Genomic DNA, 19811 nt, shown 5'->3' with positions numbered 1-19811 from the left:
CATACGCCTGTCTTCTGATATTTATCAGTAAATACAAAGTAAATACGCAGCCCCTTCGGTGCACTGTCCAATCAAATTACTCCTTGGTCACAAGCGCAGAGAATTCTGTGCACGAATTTTTATATTTCCAGATACATTATCCTTCCACGTTTAACGGCCAGGTTTTTCAATTTAGAAATTAAAAGTAAATTTCTGAAAAATCTTAGTTCATAGACAAATAATTTCATTAATGGAAGGAATGTAAATGAAAAAGTACGTTTCATTGACAATGAATTTCATTGATAATGAAGAGAAAATGAAAAAACCTAAGTACAATCTACAGCTATTCTGTTTTGATAAGTCACAGAATATGTCTGTTTCTGAGAAACGTGTCCTGCTTTTCATTTCGATTTCGTCGACCTTAAAGCGCAAGGAATACGCAAATCTTTGCTGTCTTCACGGAGTATGCACCAGAAACTTGCAATCATTGAAAACGTACCAGATAAGCCATGTTACGATTTAAGGTATTCGGTTTTGCAAGAATCCGAGAATTAAATGTCTGGCTTGCGTACGTTTTAGAAGTCAACATTGGAATGGTTGGTGGCAGTCGTCATTTAAAGCTTTTGGTTTTGATTAATTGGTTTTAATTTTGCGTTATGTATAAATTAGAAATGGAACCTGGTATTAAGTATACAGCTTTTAATAGTAAAGGCTTACTATATACTTTTGTGACTTTAACAGAAGAGAACAGCCCCACCCACTCCTGTGGAGAGGCAGCAGAGACCCTCCTTTCCCATATTGAGAGGACCGTTTGGAAGTCGGGTTGATTAAGTTGCACCTCATGCGGTGCACTGTAGTCATTACTTAAGGTTCTTTCCATCGCACCTTCGGCCCCTAGCTGCAACCCCTTTCACATTCCTTTTATTGTACCTCCTTTCGTATTCCCTTTCTTCCATCTTACTTTCCACCCTCTCCTAATAATTGATTCATAGTGCAGCTGCGAGGTTTTCCTCCTGTTACACCTGTCAAACCTTTTACTAACAATTTCCGTTTCAGCGCTGAACGACCTCAATTGTATTCCAAGACAGAGTGTTGTAAATTATTTTGAACCACAACCTACAGCACATATTTTTTGTTAATTTCCAAATTGTTTTTGCTCCATAGAACAGTTGTTCAAAGGAAAACGAAACACGAGTCATTACCTCATTTCTCTCAGATTTAATAATAATAATAATAAGGGATTAAATGTTTGCTTTCAAAAACTTCCACATTCCCAATTAAATCATGACACAGAAATCAACTTCGGTGTTGTTTGAGAAAAGTTCGATTCGCGAGTTTGTATAAACCTGATGGATCACTTTTTCCCCTTCCTTCGTTTTTCTGTGAACCAACTGACGCTCTTGTATCCCACAATGTTATTGATGAATTTCCCCCATTTTTTTTCCAGGTTGGCTATGGGCCAAGGAAGGGTGTTTTTTTTTCGGGTGTTGGTTTTGGGCTGAGAAAGGTGATTTACATGAGGATTCTGGATTTCTTTCGTTGCATTGTTTTCAGTCGTCAGTGATTTGAATATTCTGCGTTCAGTCATCAGTAATTTAAACATTTTGGGTCGAGGCTCTCGTGATTCAAACAAATTTGAACCAATTGTCAAAAATATTTTATGACATCAGCCAAGGAAGATTTATGGATGCTCGTTATTTGTGTATTTGTAAACGTATTCTGGAAAGTTATGGCTGGAATCCAGGGATATTTTGCTGTAAAGAAAAGTGGGAAATTTTAAAAGCGAAATATTTTCTATATATATATATTTTTTTATCTGTACGATTGTTTATATTTCTATATCATTATTTTTATGTATCTATTCATGGTTGAAGTAATTCAAGTACATATGGAAAAATGTTCATTCTCATGAAGAATTTTACATTAAACAACATTCACGTCTCTCTCTCTCTCTCTCTCTCTCTCTCTCTCTCTCTCTCTCTCTCTCTCTCTCTCTCTCTCTCTCTCTCATAACTCTTAATCTGAATTAGAAAAGTGTGTTTAGTAAACTGTAACAAATGGGAGTTACATATCAAGAGACTGACTGAGCATGCGAAATTTACGTCACTGTGTATACATGGTGATTTCTTTTATTTGAGAGAGAGAGAGAGAGAGAGAGAGAGATTCAGTCTTTTTCACTTCAGGATCAACTGTTGCATGCCTTAGTAAATACGCTTTACCATGTGCACCGCGCAGGCACTGATGGACAAATAAATACCATTTTTGGACGAAAAAGATTCTTCATGTGACGTCTGTGCAAGGACCTGCGGTCAGATCTTTTCCATTTTCAGGAACTGGGTTGAAGGTTAGGGTTTTTCTCAATATCCTTTATCACTTGGCTTTCCCTTTTGACTTTTACGTCCGGCTGCTGAGAAATGTTGGTTGTCGTTTGACACACCTGATGCGTGTTGTGCTTTTTCCCCACTTGAATGCACAATCTTCGTCATTTTCATTTTCTATGTCCCTAATACGCTTTATTTTAACTTATTTAAACTCATTTTATTTGATGTGTAATGGATGGTGGTCAGGCCTGTCGTTTTTATCATTCTGAATAAGATCCGTTCAATGGTCCTTTATACACGCATGCACACACACATGTATATATATATATATATATATATATATATATATATATATATATATATATATATATATATATATATATATATATATATATATATATATATATATATATATATATATATATATATATATATATATATATATATATATATATATATATATATATATATATATATATATATATATAAGAATTGATTATTATAGAAATTGGCTAAAAACTGATGAGGAAAACTAAATATTCCCTCTGATGCCACTACTACAGACTAATCGCTGGTTAATGTGGAAAGCAAGTAGTCGATGAGAGTACTCAAATGGAATCGCCAGGAAGGGATGGCGCTTTTGGATGGGCCATAAACGCTAGTTAGCCTTTGTTTCTGTGATTTAAGAAGTTGTGACACAAAAAGATTTGATCGTTTTTATCCTCGCGCCTGGTCGACGTAGTGGCCAGCTTCATGATTCTCTTACTTTGGAACAGGTTGCAAAATAATTTCCCCAAATACCTTGGCTTCCAGTACCTATTTGACAGGTTTAATTGATGATGACGGATTCCAAGATCTTCTTTTTGTGCTGAAATGTTTTAAGTTTTCCAAGTTTATAATACGATCAGAATATTTTAAGACTTGTGCACAACTTTCTGCCGTCGGTCACCAGATAAATTTTTTGGTCCTTAAAAGGTTATTATGCCAAAGGAATATTATCGTACATACTCATACATTTACCATGAGTGACTCATTGTGATCGGACCAATTTGAGAATCAGAGAGAGAGAGAGAGAGAGAGAGAGAGAGAGTCACAAAATTTTTTTGTGGTCGGAACAATTTAAATCACAATTTTTTCGTGTAGTATTAAAAGTAATTTTTACATGGAATAAAACTTAGGTAACTGATTTACAAAATAAAACTCAGAAATTCATTGAGAGAGAGAGAGAGAGAGAGAGAGAGAGAGAGAGAGAGAGAGAGAGAGAGAGAAATCCGAGGGAAGAAAGAACACATATATGTAAATAAATTCACATATCAATAAAAAAAAAATTGTAAATATGTTCAATTCAGGCCCGAAAACTGAAGTAATGGTGCATGAGTTTTCAATGCAGTATGAATGCTTCTTTTATATTTGAGCATCGACATCAATTATATTCCTCAGTTTTACAATAAAAGTAGTGAGATTTCTGGCACTGGCTAGTGAGGTAACGCTGTATTTCCGTGTAATGTGGATTCTGATAATTCCCTGAAGAAACTTTTTATATGACTGAAGAATTTATTAGAATGCTCTCTTCCTTCGATGTCTTAGAAGCAGATGATCTCTTAGCTTCTAACGGCGGTTTGGGAGGCACTGAGAAGTTTGGGTAATATATGGAGTGGGAAGAGTGGAACCCTTGGCTGGATATCATTAAGGCGTCATTCTCGTTTTCCTTTTTTACGTGTCTGTTCATGGACTTTTTTCTTTATATATATATATATATATATATATATATATATATATATATATATATATATATATATATATATATAAATATATATTTATATATATATATATATATATATATATATATATTTTATATATATAAAATTTTATATATATATATATATATATATATATATATATATATATATATATAAATATCTATTATATATATATATATATAAATATATATATTATATATATATATATATATATATATATATATATATAAATATATATATATATATAAATATATATTATATTTATAAATTGTTTCATTTTTATTCCTTTATGAAGCATTTTGTATCTTTTTCTATAATTTTTCTTCTAATATTTGTCTATCATCATCACATCATACCCAAAATTTTTCCTACCTTTCTGCACCCCGTCCATCCTCCATATATATCTTCGTATCTCTCCAATCTTTTAAATATTTCTTTCATGTTCCCTTCTCCAAAATCCCTCCTCCTCCACAAACTTGTGTTCATCGAAAGTTCGTGGGAGTTCGATCCCTCTCCCGCAGTTGCGCTTGTAGGGTCCGATACCACTGGAATTGGAATTCGATTCCGAATTTGTTTTCGGTGTAGGCTGAAGTTCGTTGTCCGAATCTGATTTAACAAGTTTGTTTGGGTTTGCGAATAGACTGGCGAGAGTTTTGTTTATTCTCTGTGTTCTTTCTGCGTGCGCATTCGTTGTTTCTTTTGTTTTGTGGGACGCCTGAGGTTTTTAAAACTAAGGTTAAAATATTTTATCGTTTTTCATGTTATCTCATGTATTCTATATTCCATGTATATGGCCTTGAGCTGAAATAAAATGTATTATTATTATTATTATTATTATTATTATTATTATTATTATTATTATTATTATTATTATTATTATATTAGTAAATAATATGATGTCTGTACTTTTGCAAATGAACTCTTGATTCAACTTTTGATTGGGGGAAGGAAAGGGGTTATGTTGAAGGCAAATAAAAGCAAAAAACTGAAATTACTATTTTTTTGTAGTATACGTGATGAAAAAGGGAACTATTTCGGAGAGAAATGTGGAGATGAAGAAGAACTGGTTAGAAGTGTGGCATAGAGAAAGAGAAGGCTCAGTGGGAAGGATGGAGGACAATGATTTGTTGGAAAGGTCGTATCATCCGGATTTCTTAGGAGAATGGAAAAAAGGATTCATCCAGGGAGCGACATAGAGCATGCGCCATGTGTATAGGTGGAAGGCGCGATGTGTGTATGCACTGGTTTGAGATGATGCTAATGAGTTGTCTCAGTAGATGCTTGAAGGAGCAAGTGTGGAAGTTTTCTGCACTGCTTGTGCATCCACTGTTCACCGGTTTGATTATGAATTTCTGAGTGGCAACTGCCTTGTTTACCCATTGAGATAAATTTACATTACCAAAAAGGGCTTAAGTGTTAAGACACACACACACACACACACACACACACACACACAATGCACACACACACAATGCAGCACGAAGGGACGCGTGCTTGAGAATATTATAAAATCCACGTCAGAAGTCCCGGTGTTCACTCACCTTCTGGCGTGGAGTTTATAACACACACACACACACACACACACACACACACACACACACACATATATATATATATATACATACACATACATATGTGTGTGTGTGTTTTCAAAGCTCTGATCTGTGTGTATGATAATCCTCATGTACACCGAAGATGTAGGTCAATAAAGAATAAAATAAAAAGAAAATAGGGAAACAGAACCTCCAGCGGAAGTAGCTACCACTGTATGTCGTTACCCTCATCGCACGAGAAATAGATTGGGAGGTCGTTTTTATTAGTCGCTATTGCCCATATTTGTCGCAATATCCCTTGGAAAGAATCTCGTTGGTATTCTGTGGAAGGCCGCCGTGGCTGAGAGAGAGAAGAAAGAAGCCTTTTGGTCTTATTTTGGTCTTTGGTCTTATTTTGGTCTTTGCTGTTCTCCTGGATGGCGGTCGGGTCTGCTTGATCCCTGTGTTACCTCTCTCTCTCTCTCTCTCTCTCTCTCTCTCTCTCTCTCTCTCTCTCTCTCTCCTTAAATTCATCTTGATGGTATCATAATAGAATCCATTTCATTAACATTATTACTGTATTTTATCAGAAGCTCAGTGAAAGAGTGTGGAAACTATACTGCTTTTCTTTTAATTCGGTTCAAGCTTTACTGAGAGAGAGAGAGAGAGAGAGAGAGAGAGAGAGAGAGAGAGAGAGAGCCCATTTTTGTTTCACTTCTAAGTAGTTCCAGGAGTTTTGTTACGGGAAAGTTGCAAACCCTTGAGCTACTTCAAATATAATTATAGAAAGTTTTCTGGCCGGAGGCTTCGTATAATTTGGAAACATTAGTTCAAGAAGGGAGACTATCAAACATTATTCGCAGTATTCTTTCCAAGTTTTGAATATTAGTTTGCCTAGATAGAAAATTTCAGACGGATTATTTTCAGTTTTCTGTCGAAAGTTATTTATTTATTTTTGTTTTTCATTATAAGATCATTTATATACTCACACTGGTGTGTTTCAGTTTGAAATTGTCTTTCGATTTAGTGAAAATAATTTATTCCTTTTCATGCTATTCTTCTGGTGAATTATCAAGAATTACATTTGGCTGATGATTTCTTTGCCAGAATCATATATCTTAGCGCTAATATTCTGGCGCTGTAGACACTAAGAGCCATATTAGCAAACATACCCTCAGACTTCTGAGATACCCAGCAACGATTTCGTTTAAACTCAAATTACCTTCCTGTTACCGACCTAATTCCGGTGGTAATTGTCGCGGAAAATAATTCCGTACATCTGCTTCTAGTCCGGTATAACAGGAGATTACCGGGGCAATTTTGGGGCGATCTCAGTCGCTGAGATTGCTTCAAAACGGTTCGAGGGGGACATTAAAACCCGCCAACCTCCTGCGTAACATTTTGCCGCCTCGCTACAACTTGGACGCGGTTAAAAGCGCCGCGGTTCTCTTCTTGGAATGCAGAAGGGTTATATGCTGAGCCCGGATTTGCTATTTTAATTTTTTTTTTTCTGTTGCTGGAATAGAACATTCAATTGTCTGTTCATGCTTATAAGCTTAGGAAATGTTGGGTCTCAGTGATTTGCTCCCAAAGGAAAACGGACCTTGAGTATTGATTATTGCTGTGAAACTGCGAAAATCACTAAGGCTAAATGACGGGCTTACACTGCATGTGACTATATATGATATACAAATATATATTAGATATTAGACATATATATATATATATATATATATATATATATATATATATATATATATATATATATATATATATATATATATATATATATATATATATATATATATATATATATATATATATATATATATATATATATATATATATATAACGGTATATATATATATATATATATATATATTCCAATGTGTGTATATTTGTGCATTCCTCATACTGTGATCAGTGGCATTCTTCTCCATGCTCTATGGTGGCAAATGACACTATAGGATTCCACACCGAGGACTGAGAGATTTGAGCACAATCCCATAAGATTCATGGTGACCACTGATCTCAGCATTAAGCCCCACAGCACACCTCGCAGTGTGTACTTAGTCGAGTCTCGAATTCGAAAAATCTGTTGTTTTTGTGACGTCCAAATGGAAGTGGCTGTAAATCAGATGGGTAAAATTTGTAGCCAATTTAAGGTAGAAGCGAGTACACGTGAAAGATATTTTGACATGTTTTTGCGTAAACGAAAACGTTTATTTGAGTATTATACATGGAACGAGATATTTTACAGCAATATCTTTTCTGTGTATATAATTTTGTATATAATTTTGTTTAGCGTGGTCCGAATCAGGGCGTTCTAGAAAGTGACATTGCAAGATCAGGGATTTAAAATATTGTGGTATTTATCAAGATGTATGCGACTTGCGTCGTTTTGATAATTTTACGATGACAAAGAATTAGAAGAAACAATAATAATTTAAACAATAAATGAAACGACAAGAGCGGAAACAAATGAACAATAAAACTTAGAGAATGGCCGACCAGTAATTGCAGACAAACTCACGCGCACATGAAATGGCGTAGTGGCTTTGGGACAGAGAGAACGACTCTTTCAGAAGTAATTAATCTTCCACAATGATCGCAGACTATGAACTTCCCTTTCCGTCGTGCCTGAGAAAAGTTCCGTTTATTAGGTGCATCACACCTCAGAAGTTCGCCGTTCGGGGGCCTTTGTTCTTCTTTCTTAAACAGGTCCCTGTAGTAATATTTAATCGTACACTGTTATTGAGAAGAGGTTTTGTTAATTTATTATGGCGTAATCTTATTAAAGTGTTTTCATTATTATCATTATTATAACTGTTGATATACTTGTAATCTCTGTGTATATCTCATCGTTACTCTTCGGTTACTTCTAAAAAAAAATGTGAATGATGAAGATTCTCAGATTGCTTTTGTTAATTATAATTAATTATAATTCATTAATTGTAATGATGATGTTAAATTCTACCGTTCATTCATTTGATTTTTCCCATCTCGTTTGGATGCATCTTTGCATTTTGATTTTTTTAGCAGTTTTATTCATGCCTCGTCATTTTAGATTCTATATAAATATAAACAACTCCTTTTCACGCAAATTCCGGAAGGTCATGAATGTAGCAGATCGCTAAGGACCTGGGGAAGAGGAGACGGTGGCGATGAGTCCGACTGAGTAGATGGTGATGGGGTGAGTCTTTGATGGGTACTGGCGCTCCCCTTCGTTGCTGGATGTCACTGGCACACCTTCTACAGGAGAGGAATCTGCCGTGCCTGTGGTGTCTGTCTGTCATGTTAAATTTGGCTGAACGATGAAGCAGTTCTGAATTGGCTCTATGACATTGGGCTTTAAAATGACTACATTTTCCTATTTTGGGGTTAAAAGTTTTAGAATTTGTTTTATGTAATGGGTTGTTTGAAACATTCTACACTTTAAAACAGTGTCGATACTGTATTTGAAAGAAAGAATGGAATGTTTCTTTCCGAAAGCTAGTAAATTCATTTCCATTAGGAAAAAACAAGAGAAGTTTGTATCATCATATTGATAGTTTTTCCTTAAGTGCTGATAAAGGTGGTGCATGTCTTTGTAGACATGAAGAAAACCACTTATAATCTTATTTTGTTCTCAAATTATATGGAATATTATAAAGCAGTATTCCATTTTATAAATCATGTTACATTTAATAGAAATAGAAAGACCGTATCCATTTTGAATGAATTACACATTAGCTGTTCGAAGGCTTTCGACTGTCGGATAAAACGATCAAATATCAGTAACATGATTTCAATATTGTTCGTACATCACAGTTTTAAAGACTTTTATTTCAGTTTTCTTATCTTTTTACTCTCTCTCTCTCTCTCTCTCTCTCTCTCTCTCTCTCTCTCTCTCTCTCTCTCTCTCTCTCTATATATATATATATATATATATATATATATATATATATATATATATATATATATATATATATATATATATATATATATATATATATATATATATATATATATATATATATATATATATATATATATATATATATATATATATATATATATATATATATATATTTTATGTACAGTACTTATCCTTCATGATATTTTTCCGTCCAGTGCATCGTCCCAAGGAACTAACTCTCTCTCGCGCGCGCGGACGCCTTTTTTCCCTTTAGCGGATTTGTAAGAAATGTTTTTGACTAGAAAATATATATCCTAAGACCTTCTTATTTAGTGCTCGAAGAATGCAGATAGCATTATCCACCTGGATAGTGGTTACCACTTGATAGAAAGAAAAAATGTTTACTACGAGTAATAGAAATGCCTGTGAGATAATGCATGAAGGAATGCTTGTACTCTCGGACTTTTATCTTATAAGATGAGACCCTTTGACTGTTGTAATAACCACCAGTTAGCCCTAAATAAACATTCGTTGAAGATTTCTATGCCAGAATTTTAAAAATGAGTTCACGTGAAACATAAATCATTAAGCAAATTTGATTGGACAGTTCTTATTTTCAACCGTCTGGTTTGGACCAGGCATTGATTTTTCACATTTCTGGCCCAAACCAATCATAGCATCGCTTAATTAAAACAAGCTTAGCTAAAACTGACCCCATTCATTCTTCTTGTTTTTATTTTCAAGTCTAGCGCCCAATCAGACGAATAAACCTACGCTGTTCTGCAGCTCAGTCCCAAATAAAAGGCAGTGGAAAACGAATCAATTTATTTTTCCATGCTTCCAGCCTCTATATAATTCTCCATCAATAGTTATGATTTTATTTTACTAATTTTGTGAAAATAAAGCAACATGTGGCACAGCAGGTTCACAGTCGCTGCGAAATTCATGCCGCCGAAACGAAAACACTGGAGAACCAGGTACAAAACAATTAACGTTTGGGCAACAGGAGGCCGGGTGACCATGAAATTGCTTCTTCACCCGCTAACACGATGTTGGGAAACTCACCGTTCTGTTTACCCGCAAATAAAAGAAAAAAGAAATATGGAAATATCCTCTTTCAAGCGACGCCCTGAATTGGCGACTCTTGCTGTTTTCGTTCCGGGATTTCGTCCTCACTTTTTTTTTTTTTTTTTTTTTTTTTTTTTTTTTTTTTGGCCTGCTGTTGCAGTCCCAATATTTTCCCATTTTTTTTTTTTTTGTAATAACTAAATCTGTTTTTTATTTTTTAATCTGCTTATTCACGTTTGTTTTATTTTGTTGGTCTGAAACAGGTTTACCCTTGCCGCTACTATTTTGCTGGCCCTGACGTAATCGTATTTTGGGCGTAGGTCACCCGGCTGGGCGATTTTATTCTCTGTCCCCACGCTCTTCGCGCTTTCGTTGGTGTGATTGGAAGTAGAAGTGGTTTTCGACTTTTTTTTTTTTAACCGTGTGCAGTGTTGCATGCTTCAAGCCCTTTCATGATTTTTTTTGTTTCATTGTTTTTATGCCATTTTATGTTGGTTTAAATTTACGTGTTCCGTTGACTATTGCTTTTTTCCTGATGAGCTTTTTATGATTTGAATCACCATTTTCACCAGTATCTGTGGTGATATACCTCTATCTTTATTTACTTGATTCAGTATACCCTTGTAATTCACAATCACAGTTCAGCTACTACTGATAACACAAGGACCTCCCTGATATTTTTGGCATACTATTTGTACTTCCATGAAGACGCGATTTTTTTTTTCTTCCCACATTTAATTACACTGATGCATTTGACGATCAGGAATAACGGTCCCTTTGGCATAACTCGCCGTTATAGCTTTAGGCATTTTCCAGTGTAGTTTTAATTCCTTTTACACATCAGACCTATTTACGGATATAGCCTAACTGTGGTGGTTTAAAGCACAACGCTTGCTCCTTTCCAAGCAAACATAAAGGTGTCTGCTTGACTGATTTTGAGGGAGGCCAGTTATCCACAGGTGAGTTCAGCACATTTATCCGTATTTAAACTCAGCTCTGTTGATTTTAGGCGCCATTTTTTAGACGCCTCTCTTCATGATTTTAAATGAACACATATTGTTTTGTCAAAAAATATGACTAGCAGTTTGTGGGGGCTGTAAATCGTTCGTTCGTTAAAAGAAGAGAGAGAGAGAGAGAGAGAGAGAGAGAGAGTTATTGCGCGAACATTTGAATGACTTAAATTGGCGATTGTTTGTGCAATTTTTAGAGAAACTTCAAACAGGAATATTAAGGTTCGTTCAAAAAAATAACTATTTTCAAAGTCTGGTGTTTTCTCCTCTTCATTTGACAGGTTTTGAATAAAGAATGGTGGACAGTGGATGTCACTTTATTTTTTTTTTTTTCTTTAATTTTTCCACTACTGGGAAAGGTCAGTTAAAAATTTAACCATATTACAGCTCTGTTCCTATGTAAATCTGTTTCCTGTTTGTAAATCGTTTTAGTCTGCTTTTACAACTGTTTCATTTCTTATTTCCTTCCGTTTATTCTCTCTCTCTCTCTCTCTCTCTCTCTCTCTCTCTCTCTCTCTCTCTCTCTAGTGAGCTAAGTAATGAAATGAATTCAGTATTCATTCGCTTGTACACGACGGTCTAATCACATCTAAAAATGATTAAAATGCTCGATGATTAAGAAAAGAAAAAATATGATTATAGAAACCTTTCGAAATTAAAAGATGAGAGGATTATTTTGAAGCAGGCGGAAATGAATTCTCTCTCTCTCTCTCTCTCTCTCTCTCTCTCTCTCTCTCTCTCTCTCTCTCTCTCTCGTAGAGGATAGTAATATGTAGACAGCGCATCTTAGGCGTGATCATCTCGTTGCTTCAAAAGAAATATCTCCTAATAAGATAAATATATTGAATCGCGTGATAGTGTTATGACATAAATCTCCTTGTTGGAGACATTGTCTACTGAGATTTGTTGTTACTGCGTTTTTCCGGGAAAATGGTTTCTTTGGTCAATGAATATCCGGGGGAGAGAGAGCGGGGAAAGAGAAGCCTCGAGGATGAGTAGGCGGAGAGAGAGAGAGAGAGAGAGAGAGAGAGAGAGAGAGAGAGAGAGAGAGAGGTTGCATTTCCTCCTGCTATGAAATAATCCTGTCATCTTTTCTGTTTTCATTTCCAATTTTATGCCTTCTAAAACGATGACGTCTTAGAAATGCCATCTATGAAAATGTCAAGAACACTTCACCTTATATGGGACGATATGACTTTCTATACGAGATGTAATCCCCTTTGGAGGAATTATTAAAATCATATTGACGTCTGTAACAGAGGAGATTATTTATATCGTTAACCACTGTTCTTCCCATCCCACTCAGTTTTTCGGCTCACCACCTGTTGACCTTCCACCCCCAACACCTCAAATCTTCCCTGATAACATGTTATTAACCTCAGCAGTGGTATCCTTTCCGTAATGCATGTCTGTGAAGTGTATACTTACTTTATGGTAAGGCATAGTTATACCTGCTTATATTGTATACTTCTACCAAATATTTCATTTAAACATGAGGACGTGAATAGATTAAGAAAAAGCCCTCAGCATATTTCCAATATCTGTTGCAATTGAACTTTAGAGCTTCAGTTGGGAGATACAGGTGGCACTTTCTTCTTGGTGGCTCTCATGAGAGCTTTTAACGTTGGCACTTGTCCTCAGAAAATAAACACCTTTAGATATTTATGTAGATATGGCCTTGAGCAGAGAGAGAGAGAGAGAAAGTAATTTTCTGGTAAGTAACATCATACCGATGGAGTTAGGACTTAATTCCTCGAGAGCCTCCTTTTTATCAAAGTTTGATATGTTGGCATAGATTCTGGCAGAATATTGCTCACACGGCCATTATTTTACTCCCCTCTCTTTTCCTCTGTACCAGCTGCTACCGGCAGCACTCGGCTAACAATCAGATGCCTAATTCAGCGTTCATATTAAGAGACAGTGTATAACACTAATAATGAAGCACCCATTTCGCTTTATAGGCGTCCTGCTTTGGGGTCTAACGTAGTAGTGAGTCCTAGATCGAGGTGTCTAGACGTTGGGTTCTTCTGTTTGAGAGCCAAGTGCCTTAGCATCGCGCCACGAGAACCAGAGAGAGAGATTTAACCATTTTAGTTTATGCCTTCAGTATTGGCCTTTCAGAAGGAGTCCCAAGTGACAGAATGTGGCCTTTGTAGTTTATATGATATTATAGTTTCTTATTCTGTGCATCATCATCATTTGCTTATGATCTGATCTATTTAGGTCGTCCAGTCAAATGATTTGATTAAGTCTCCCGTAGTGGGGTATTGTCGTCAGTGCACTTCGTGTGGTGCACTGTAGGCATTACGTCAGGTTCTTTGCAGCGTGCCATCTTACTCTTCGCCCTCTCGTAACAATTGATTCATAGTCCAACTGCTTTGAGGTTTTCCTCCCGTTACACCTTTCAAACCTTTTACTGTCAATTTCCATTTCAGCGCTGAATGACCTCATAGGTCCCAGTGCTTGGCCTTTGGCCTAAATTCTATATTCCATTCAATTCGGTTTGATTAAGTCAGCAACTTATCTCCTCTTCGCATTTGCAAATTTCAACGTTGGGAAATAGCCATCAGGGCTTTCGGTTGCTTGTCAGGTAAATGAGGCGAGAAATTATTTCCTTGCTCTTCTCGCTCAGTCGCTAGCGACACAGCTAATTTCTGCTGTTATTCTTTTATATTACCTGATGGCTGGAAACTGTTTACTGGTCATACGGAAAAATAACCTATTCTTGGGGACATTCTAATATATATATATATATATATATATATATATATATATATATATATATATATATATATATATATATATGTGTGTGTGTGTGTGTGTTTGTTTGTGTTTGTGTGTGTGTTTGTTTGTGCTTATATGTGTATGTGTTTGTGCGTGTGTTCTAATGCCGAAAGCTAAAAGCTAAGACCCATAAATACAGAATTACCACGGGAAAACCATCCATTTCGGCTGGTGGTAATATACCTTCAAACAACAGGGAATGGGGAAATGAGATAATGATTATGAATTTAAACGATTTTCCGAGGGATTAAAAGCAGTAATTACCTTGTTGATCCTCTGATGAAATAAGTCGGGACGCCGACGGATTTAGCTCTCATTAGCCTTCACCAGGGTCGATTCAGGTAGGCCAGTGCGTTGAAAACTAACTCGTTATTATAATCCGATTTCTAGTGTCTCCCCTCCCCCCTCACCCCCTCAACCTCACTCACCCAGGTTCATGTGGTTGGTTGACCTGACAGTGGTGGAATCCGCAGTGACCCCCTCGCGCTTACGGTTGCCCTTGGAAACTGATATATACCATTACCCAAATATTTCATCAGTACAGACATCTCTGAACTTATCTGATCAAGCTGTATAAGGTAAAAACCAATCTTTGTCAAACGCAAAGAACCGTTACTACTGAACATAAAGTCAGATTACCCATATTTTCATAAGTAAAAGTTTCAAATAAGCATTTTCTACCCTACAACAAAGTAAAGTACAGTGATATAAATAACTCGGTGGATGGACTCAAATATTTTGAGAATTTTGTGTAGGTTAAAGTGAAGTTCTTCTTCTGTTACATTTCATGATTGCAAGGGAGAGCTATTGCATTCATCCACTGCATGTTGATATAGCTTGTATGGCTTCTACGTACTAGGCGTTTTCAGCATTTGGGATTTTGCCAGTAATCTTGTTGTAGGTGAAAGGATGTATCACTTTCTTGAGATAATTCGATCATGTGGAAAGAATGGAAAAGATCATTTTGAGAGAGATTTACAGTTCAGAAGAGTTAAAAGTAAGAAGGGAGGAAGAACTGTCAAGTCCTGGATAGATGCTATTGAAGAGGTACTGGAAGAGGGGACGCCTCAACTCTCAGGAAGCAAGAGAGTGCTTGTAAGACAGAGGTGAGATTCGCTCTGCTGATGAACTCTCTGTCTGTGTGGATTAGGTGACTAAATCCTCGGAAGATTTATGCACGAGTTTTAAGGTTACCTTAGAGAATAATAGCAGCGATATCACGGCAAACATTCTGTCTCAGGTTCTGACTCGAGCCAGAACACCGTGTAGCCACACTTCGCGTAATAAAAACATTGATAGCAATGTTTGAAAGTAACTCCATTGGAAATACCGTCTGGAGAGAGAGAGAGAGAGAGAGAGAGAGAGAGAGAGAGAGAGAGAGAGAGAGAGATATGCCGTAGCGGATAGCATGTGCAGAACATTTTGTTATTTCTCACCATAAAAAAAAGATGAAGGACTCCGGAAGTTGCATCCCAGACTGCCATTACGTGTATCCAGAGGGGCAACAAACGTTATAAATTACAGGATCTTTATGGACTGCCGTTTCTTACTATCTTCCCTCTGTTACAAATGTGATATACGAGTATGTAATGTTTCGTGAATCGCAAGTGAATCTCTCTCTCTCTCTCTCTCTCTCTCTCTCTCTCTCTCTCTCTCTCTCTCTCTCTCTCTCTCCTTAGCCATACTTAATTGTGCTGTTTATGTGTCTCTTTTAATTGCGTATATGTTGTACCTCTCTCTCTCTCTCTCTCTCTCTCTCTCTCTCTCTCTCTCTCTCTCTCTCTCTCTCTCTCTCTCTCTCTCTTAGTCATAGTTAACTGTGTTATTTATGTCTTTTAATTGGGTATATATTGTACCTCCTCTCTCTCTCTCTCTCTCTCTCTCTCTCTCTCTCTCTCTCTCTCTCTCTCTCTCTCTCCTTGGGGAAAAATATAGAACGAATATATATCTTTTGCAGACACTCCGTGTCTGCAAAAGATATATCTCCAAAGAAGATATATATACTGAATCGTGAGATAATATTATTATATAAGTCTCTCCATTCGAAGAAATTCGTGGCTGTTGTATTTTTGAGGGATAAAAAGATTCTTTGATATATGGACACCCGGGACAAAGAGAGAGAGAGAGAGAGAGAGAGAGAGAGAGAGAGAGAGAGAGAGAGAGAGAGAGAGAGAGAGAGAGAGAGACTTCTTCTGAGAATCGTAGAATTGTAATGAAGCTTTAAATAACGATAGGATTATGATTTTTCATAATCCTGTCGTTATTGAAATTAGGTTTAGTTAGTGATGAGTTTGCAGGAGTATGTCTGCATCCTTTGCCTTCATCCTTTCATGCTTTCTCTCCCATGTTGAGACTTTCATCCTCAAAGCCTCCATGTTTCTTATTCAAGCATTATCCCTTGAATAAGAGAACGTAGGAATAAATAACGGAAGGAGGAGACAAATATTTAAACTTTCTGTTGAACATTTTCACTGCTGTCCATTCAGACTAGAAATGTAGAGCCTCTTGGGTGGTAGTATATTTTAGTTTTCTGGAAAAGATAACTATTGAGATGGCTATTTGTCTGTCCCTCCGCCCCTCAGATCTTAAAAACTACTGAGGCTAGAGGGCTGCAAATTGGTAGTTGATCATCCATCCTCCAATCATCAAGCATACCAAATTGTAGCCCTCTAGCCTCAGTAGTTTTTATTTTATGCAAGGTAAAAGTTAGCCATGATCGTGCATCTGGCACCGCTGTTAAGGTGCCAACAGCATAGGCCACCAATAGACCGTGGCTGAAAGTTTCATGGGCTGCGCCTGAGAGTTTCATGGGTCGTGGCTGAGGGTTGACACAGCTTTATACGCTATACAGAAAACTCGATTGCGCCGAAGAAACTTCGGCGCATTTCTTACTTGTTTACTTTGTCTTAACGTGCCTCCTGGGAGCCTGCAAATTTTTCAAGTCGTGTGATATGTTTCTGTAGAGAGAGAGAGAGAGAGAGAGAGAGAGAGAGAGAGAGAGAGAGGACAGTATTAACCCTGTGCGGGATATATTGTTTTTTTTTTTTCACTATAAAGAATAAAGGATATGAGTCTTTATATCTCAGACCAGCAATATTCGTATTCAGAAGAAAGGAAGAAACGTTATGAACTACTGCATGTTTTTGTACTGAGTCCCGTTGCTCCATTTTTATTGAAAATGTGATATATGGCACGTATGTTACTTGCTTCCTCATCTCCTCTCTCTCTCTCTCTCTCTCTCTCTCTCTCTCTCTCTCTCTCTCTCCATAGCACAGAGAAGGTTGAAAGACAATAAATTTGAAAGTTAAATGAGTTTAGCTCTCTCTCTCTCTCTCTCTCTCTCTCTCTCTCTCTCTCTCTCTCTCTCTCTCTCTCTCTCTCTCTCTCTCTCCATAGCACAGAAAAGGTTGAAAGACAATAAATTTGAAAGTTAAATGAGTTTAGCACATTCTCTCTCTCTCTCTCTCTCTCTCTCTCTCTCTCTCTCTCTCTCTCTCTCTCTCTCTCTCCATAGTACAGAAAAGGAGTACAAAAATTAGAAAAAATAAACTGGTTTAGCTCTCTCTCTCTCTCTCTCTCTCTCTCTCTCTCTCTCTCTCTCTCTCTCTCTCTCTCTCTCCATAGTACAGAAAAGGAGTAAAAAAATTAGAAAAAATGAAACTGGTGAGAGAAAAGTGGGGAGAGAGAGAGAGAGAGAGAGAGAGAGAGAGAGAGAGAGAGAGAGAGAGAGAGATAGACTTCCAACCTGGCAGGAGGAACCATTAAAACATCTCGGAAATCCGAGTCCTCTCTTCAGAGAGGAACGTCCCAATTTAATCGGATAACGTGACCTGAGGAAACGTACTCGGGACGATGCATGGCGAGGGACGAAGAGGGACAATGGTAAACACGTCTTCATGAGCAGTTATATATATATATATATATATATATATATATATATATATATATATATATATATATATATATATATATATATATATATTGTCTCCTGTAAAAACATAACAAATTTTATCTGCTGACGTTGGTTTAACCATAAGTGGAAATAGTTTTGTAAATATTTTAAAATGCAACGCAATATGATTTATACTTATTTATATATATGTCGAAATCGGTCGCCGTTGAAATATATATAATTAGAACCTTGTATCTCATCTCCTTTATTTTCTAGAGCTCTTCATCTCGCTGTCCAACCACTCCAACCACTCTCTTCACTGCCCGAAGCGCTGAATGGCAGAAAGTGGCCCTTCAGTGCTTGACCTGACAGCCTGAATTTGATAACAGTGAAATCAATCTCACTGTCATTTCTTGATTAGCATAATCTTTAACTAGATTTTCAGGAAACCTTTAAAATATCATCACCGCGTTGGCAAATCTGTTTACCTCTTGCATCCAAGCTAATATTACGCTTATTTAGAAAGGCTTCATATATATTTTCAGTTAAATCAAAAGACATACTTCATATCCTCTTTTACGCTGGTTAATTTGACTTTGATGCTCTTGTCCCGAGGCGTGTATCGGAAAATGATTTATCATGTTTCTCTTCAATAATGTCGGTGAAATATTCCAGCATTAATGATGCTTGCAAAATCAGTAGTAAACATGTTTGTTGTTGGTGCCAATTAATTCCGTTAATAATCTCTCAATGAGTATGTTACGCTGATGTCAATTATGTTGATAATTAATGGAAGAAATGATCTTGAAAATTTGGTACCCACGAAAGTGGATTTTGTCGATCCCAAACTTCTGTAATTTCAGCTTTTTGCTTTTTAACCGAGACATTTCTTCATATAGCCTCAGTACTTCATGTCTTATCAAAAACACTTAATTAAATTTACACAAACAAACGTGAAAATTCTATGTGGTGAAAATTGCGTGCAGTGGTCTCTCTCTCTCTCTCTCTCTCTCTCTCTCTCTCTCTCTCTCTCTCAGAGCGTTCACGCTCACTGCAGACGAATCACAAATTGTGTGGGAATAGTTTTAGCATTAAGCCTGATTTAGCTCTGTACTAATTACCCCCATTAGAGCAGGGTTCTGGACCAGCAGTCCATTTGTTGGTTTGTAAAACACGATCAGTTGATTATTCGATTCTTGAGTTTATAAATTATTATTTAGGATAACTGCTTTCTCCTTTTTGGAATCTTCAAGCAAAGCATCTTTAAATCTGTCTCTTTGTTTATTACATTTACATACTCACACATACAAGCACAGGTTGATAAACAGCTAGAAATATCCATGACCTTCGATTTGACCATCGACCTCTTAGTACGATCTTGTCTTTGACATCATTCTGCACGTCAGAATCATTTACATACACATACAGGCACAGGTTGATAAACAGCTAGAAATACCCATGACCTTTGATTTGACCTTCGACCTCTTAGTGCGATCTTGGCTTTGACATCATTCTGCACGGCAGAATCATGGGAATATTAACTATGCCAAATATGGCGTCTATTCCG

This window comes from Macrobrachium rosenbergii, chromosome 24 (assembly GCF_040412425.1).
Source record: "Macrobrachium rosenbergii isolate ZJJX-2024 chromosome 24, ASM4041242v1, whole genome shotgun sequence".
Classification (NCBI taxonomy): domain Eukaryota; kingdom Metazoa; phylum Arthropoda; class Malacostraca; order Decapoda; family Palaemonidae; genus Macrobrachium; species Macrobrachium rosenbergii.
This window is presented reverse-complemented; position numbering follows the sequence as displayed.